Genomic DNA, 6,578 nt, shown 5'->3' with positions numbered 1-6,578 from the left:
CCGACGCCGCTCCACCACTGCGGCTCCGTCAGCTCACCAGCACCAGCTCCGCTCACCTTCCCCTCCCTGGACTCCCTGGCGTCCGCCCCCGGTCTCCGCCTGCCTCTCCACCGCCGCCGCGGCAACGCCAACCCCTCTGCGCCACTCGGTCGGCTCCTGTCAGGTCTGGTTCTTCCAGTGTGGTTTTGCTAGCCTCATAAATTAGCATCCTGATTTATTATTATTATTTATGTATTTAGCACTAGCTTTTGAGACAGCTTTTGTCTACCTTTCTGTACGTCATGTAATTCTTAATATTGCACTCAGTCTGCCAGTCTGTATGTAGCGTTAGCTTTTGAGACTTCCTCTAGTCTACCTGTCTGTATGTTCTGTTTCTCCTCGCTGTGAATTAAGTCCGCCAGTCTGTGCGTAGCGCTAGCTTTATATATAGCCTTTTGTTTATTGAGTTTCCTCGTTAGCACCTTATGGTGTCCTCTTTTAGTTGTTCCTCAGTTTAGTCTAGTTTTGGTTTCCCGGTTCCCGACTCGGTGGTACCGAACTCAGGTCCGTGTCTTAGTTCATTAGTTCAGTCAACCACTAATGGGTGTAGTTTGCCCTGCCTGCAAACCTCGTTGAGTTCTGTGCTTATTTCCTGTGTGTACCAATAAATTATTGTTTAAACTGCCTGTCTGTCCGTGTCACGTTGCCTCGCGCATGAGTCTTCGAACCGTCCCGTAACACCGTGCATTTTAGCATAGAAAACATCTGATGTATTGTATATAGGGTGTATAGCATTAAGCTAATTTTCAACTCCTGTCCATGATTGGGCTTTTTTGTAAAAATAGACAAAGGGCCAACAACACCAAAAAAGCAGCACAGACATTATAAACTTATAATCTCCTTCCCCCCCCCCCATCCACACACAATGGCACAAGCAAATCAGACCTATACATGTCATAGGTGGGTACATTCTTTTTATTTTTTTTGCTGTTCTGCTAATATATAATTTTTGGTAATGTGTAGGGTGGAGCTTCTGGTGACGCTGCTGCTGTCCTGTCTATGGATGAATACACAGAGTGGCTGTGGCACTGATTTATTGAGGGATTTAAAGATTAATTTGAGGAAGCAAAGATCGATTAAGATTTCAAAACTAAAAGTGTTTTTAAAAAATAAGACAGTGATGCCATCGAATTGTTTTTTTTATTTGTAATTTTCAGAGCTTGATTGTATCATGAACCTGTGGTTTTTATTGTAGATGGGGCTGCTTGAGCCCAAACTGACAGTATGAGATTTGGGAGAAAATCATAGCGTGCATGTGCAGTAGGGCTGCCTGGTTGGGAATATAATTTCTGATTAATTTAAAGCAGTTCAGTTTTTTTTTTTTTTTTAACTGTTTGAAATCTTCTTTACATGGAGAATACATTTAAGTTAAGGGTCTAATACAACCCCAATGTACTTGAATTCTGTCACTGAATGATTTCTTGGTTTTGTATATTAACTTTAAAATGTTGTGATTTCCTGAGAAACACATGGACACTGTTTTTTCCAGGTTTAATACGAGGTGATTTTGAACAAACGACTCTTGGACATTAACCATACATGAAGACAGGATGTCTGCAGCCTGTGCTGGTGTCTTGGTGGTCATATATACAACTGCATCGTCTGCATAAAATTGACATGTTGCAGTGGAGCAGTTTATCAGCAGGTCATTAATGAAAAGACTGAACAGCTAGGGACCAATGTGCCCATGTGGGTATTTCAAAATTATTTCGATGTGTTCTGCTGAACTTTGACACATTGTTCTCTGTTCTGTAAATATGATGTAAACCAATCAATTGTCTCAGAGGAAAAACCAAAAGAAATCATTTTGACAGTATCAAATGCCTTTTTGAGGTCAAGAAAAACAGCTCCCACTACATTAACCCCATCCATGCTCTGTTTAATATTTTCAATGAGGCAACAGTTTACTGTTTCTGTTGAGCAGCCTGGTCTGAAAAAAACTGTGTGGATGAAGAAGCTGACTGTCCTGTAGACAGTCTGTAGTTTGTGCAAGTGAACAGGCAATTCCTGGAGAAACTGATTAGCTTTTAGATTGTGATTGCCAAAAGCTGCTGCAGCCACTACAGATGGTGTAGTTCACCACATGTCCAAGAGGAACCTGATACCAAACCTGCATCCTTAAGATTAGAGGACAACACTCTGTACCACAGGCACCACAAGATGCTCATGAGATATCCCATTTTGCTTTCTGCACACAGACCGTGCTACTGTAGAGGTGAAATATCAATAGTGTCACTTGAAATGCAATAAATGTCATGGAGCAGATCAGAGACTCAAGTGCAGGACAAATGCACACAGCAGACCAAGTGTTGCCAAAATAGAATTTATTTACACAAGATGATACGTGAAACGGAGAACAGATGTTATGGGGATAGTGGAGAGAACTGGAGCTCCCTCTGGAGACGACTACTGGATGGGCAGGGAATTACACAACTAAATGTTATACAGAACTTGAATGAAGAGCTTAGAACAGGTCAGGACAAAATAGTGAGCAAGCAGAATGATACCGACCCAGACTGGGTAATACCAAGTTAGGAAGGCATCACTGATGTACTGCGATTTTACAAGGAATCAGAAACACACTAAACACCTCGCTAGAATAGAGAGTCTGAAAACATACACACGAGCTATGATTGGCGACACTATACTGGTGAAGACCCAGCCAGAGTTGAGTGACTTAGCTGACAGCCTGACAGGGAGGAGGGGCAAGGGCAGTGACAGGGAGGAGGGGCAAGGGCAGGTGGACAGAGCTGGTGTGGGGCATGGTAGGTATGGCGTCTGGACAGGTGGAGGATCTTTCACAATGGATTCAGACAGAGCAGATCAACAGTGGAAGACGGACTGGAGGCTTTAACCGGGTGAAGATGGAGCGGTGGAGTGGGTCCAGTACTGAGGCGAGGGAGAAACGGGTTAGGATCACAGAAGTCACACGAGCAGAACAGAGAAGAGACCTGAGTTAAACTAACATTGGTAGTCAACAGTCCAGTGTCCAGTAATGGTCTGGATGTGGGTTTTATTGCAGACGGTGATAAGTTGCAGGTGGACCACTCCCCATGCAGTTGTGTTGACTCACCTGCACCTGCCCGCATACCGCTCACACACCTAACTCACGCCTACCTGAGTAAAAAAGGGAAAGAGAGAAGGGAAGGGGAAGGAGAGGCTGCCACTAAGCAGTCCTGGACGTGGAGGGCATGACAACAAATGCCTCAATAGTGACCAAAAACAAAACAAGTCAACCAAATCATAAACAGAATTTGACTACTCCTAAAAAATTAATTCATGCTGACAAACATTAGATTTTAAACGACTGCAAGCATACTAACCTCATAGTTCCTCTGCTGTTAGTATGAACTCAACATAGAAGTGACTCATTTAGAATAAAGCTTGTTTACCAATCATTTTGGTATTTTGAGCGACTGTGAGAGTTGCTGTGAATGATAATATATCCTTCTAAGACCCGGCAATTCATTTTTGTCCTCTGTGGGCGACATGAGTCTGAGATCTCTCAGTCAAGCAACATTTATAGAATCTGTCTGAGTCATGCTGTCCCTTAAAGAGGACACTATGGGATCTCATTTGGTGGCCCACTTGTAGGTGTGGGGCCAACACAGCACATGCACTGTCTTCTCAAAATTTCTGCCAACAAGAGAGGTAAGTCATAGTGTGTGTGTGTGTGTGTGTGAGTGCGCGCGCGCCTGTCTGCTACTAATTAACACGCTCACTAACGATGCGCAGCACGTGTGTGATTAGGTCACAGGTGTGGGTAGTTTGGGGTGCTGCTTTTCTTGCACTTCTTAGGTGACGGCAGAGGGGCATGAGGAAGTCAGAGAGAACAGCTGAGCTGATGGCAACGGACGCACGGGAAAAACGTGGTGAAGAAGCGCTGGTGGGACGGCTGTGACAGCAGGAGGCATCTTGTCGCAAGTGCGGGGGACACAGCGAGAGGAGCGACGCAGACAGAGGACGTGCTTACCAGTCTGCCTTGACTGAAGGAGCTGCTGCTGTCCAGTGGAACAGGTCGCCATGCGCCAGAGAGGCAACGGAGACGCACGGTGCAAGAGGGGGAAGCTTTGGGCAAAAGTGGAAGGGTGGGGACGCGTTCCACCCTTCCTTCAGATAAGTGCCCTTCTACTTGCGCTATAGCATATACTGGACAGGATGTTACCGGTTAACCTGCTGCGGCCAAATTATTTTCTAATTTTTATCCAATCAATTAAGAAACTACAGCTTGGGTATCTCTGCCATCAGTTATTATATGGACAATTACAGTAATTTGTGTACTGGGTTTATTTACCTTAAATTGCAGTGGATTTAATTTGAGTGATTTATTTGTTTATTTCAGTTCTTGTGTTGGACTCTTACTTTGCTGTGTTTTTATTTAGTTTACCCACCCAAAAGTGTTTGTTCATAAATTGTCTTTAACAACTGGACACTGATAGGGCATTAATCACCCTGATGGATCTCCGCTGTGCCTTGTTTTAGAGTGATTGGCCCTCCGTTGTACTGGAACCGACTGGAGGATTTGCTTGGGTCAGCTGTGGACACAGACTGTATAAAAGATGGACGTGGCAACCAGCCCTGAAAAATGTAGCTAACCCGGAAGTGTCAAAAACCTGCAATATCACGACGTCCGCTGGTTGCTGGCTCCAAAAAGCCCTCCCTCCCATAGACTTGAATTGGAAAAGAAGTGATCACAGATCATGAAGTACCGCATTCCTACAGCTCAGGATTTTCTTTGTTTTCATAGTCAAATTCAGAGATCAGGTGGCCAATCTGAAAATAAATACAGAATTTTTTAAAAAATCGTCAAAATTTTGCAGTTTGACAGTTGGCAGCGACTATGTAGACGAGGCCAGCAGAAGGGGGTAAATGTGGGCGAGCAGAGAGGGCCTGTTATTGTGTGGCTAAGAAATCAAATTAAATCAACTTTATTGTCATTTTGCTGTACATACCAGATGAGAGAGCGTTTCTTCAGGATCCAGTAACTTAAAGCAATTTAATTGAAGTGGTGTATGTCCAAATCACTACGCAGCGCTGCAATTTTAGCAACGTTCACTGTTCGGGTAAAATAAAATTTAACGAAACAAACGAGAATTTTTCGTGCTCTCGTTTGTCTAGTTTCCATTTCTTTCGCGCAATGCATGACGGTCCATATTGCTTGGTTAGTGACCATCGGCTGTACACTTCTCACTGTGCATTGTGGGATATTGGGTGCACTATATAGTGTAACATTTGTAACTTAACATTCGGACACGCCTACAAAATGGCGTGCACTATGTAGGGCATAGGGAGTGATTTCGGACACAGCCCCTGGCTTCATCTTCTCAGTGCAGAAACCAACGGGTGATGTTACAGTAGCTGCATCCATCCTTTATACAGTATGTGTGGACAGACTGTTGGACTTTCTTTTTAGACTAATCTCCTGGAGTATCTTATCTATTTTAAGACTTTTGTAATAAAGGACTATTTTTATACAGTAAATCCTCTCCTGGTATTGTCTGTTGTTTCTGCGACTGGACGGATTGAGAGGCCTGCCCACATTTACCACCTTCTGCTCGCTTCGTCTTGTCGCTGCAGACAGTCAATCAAGCCAGCCACGCCCCTTGCCCTACAAAATTTTGATGGATTTTTTTTTTTTGAATTCAGTATTGATTTATTTTCAGATTGGCCACCTGATCTCTGAATTTGACTATGAAAACTAATAGGAAAAAACATGAGCTGTAGGAATGCGGTATTTCATGATCTGTGATCACTTCTTTTCCAATTCAAGTCTATGGGAACCAGGGCTTTTTGGAGCCAGCAACTATCGGACGTAGTGATATTGCAGGTTTTTGACACTTCCAGGTTTGCTTCATTTTTATACAGTCTATGGTGTGCGTACCCAGTCTGCGCTTCTTAGCGAAACTTAAAGAGGAAGTACCATTAAAGTAAAGTGTCAGTCAGTTTATTGTCCATGTACATGTAACAGTTCTCAACAGATTGCAGTTAAACAATGTTTTTCATACAATTAAAATGAACTGAAAGTACATGTTTTAACTAGAAACTGCATTTATGTATTTCAATTAACATGTTCAGTAAAATTTGTTATAATATGGGTTACACAATGTCATGATTTAGTTTTTTTTTATTACTTTTGTCAGTTTCAACTTATTTCAGTGACCGCTGTTATTTTCCTTCTTTAATGAATGTATGAATAAATGTTAGGATGACTGCACATCAGAGAGAGAACAGTTCGTAGAATTCTGTCTCGAAATGGCCTCCATGGTCGAATCAGTGCCCAGAAACCAGCACTAAACAAAAGGCAATTAAAAAAACGTGTGGCATTTGCAAAGGCCCACAGCCTGCTAAAAGGATGGACGCTGGAAAAGTGGCAGAAGGTGGATTTTTCAGACGAATCTTCAGTTGAATTACATCACAGCCGCCGCAAATATTGCAGGAGACCTACTGGAGCCTGCATGGATCCAAGATTCACCCAGAAAACAGTTAAGTTTGGTGGTGGAAAAATCATGGTCTGGGGTTACATCCAGTATGGAGGTGTG

This window comes from Stegastes partitus, unplaced genomic scaffold (assembly GCF_000690725.1).
Source record: "Stegastes partitus isolate 25-593 unplaced genomic scaffold, Stegastes_partitus-1.0.2 Scaffold398, whole genome shotgun sequence".
NCBI lineage: Eukaryota > Metazoa > Chordata > Actinopteri > Pomacentridae > Stegastes > Stegastes partitus.
The sequence above is the reverse complement of the archived record's forward strand: the minus strand, read 5'-3'. Positions refer to the sequence as shown.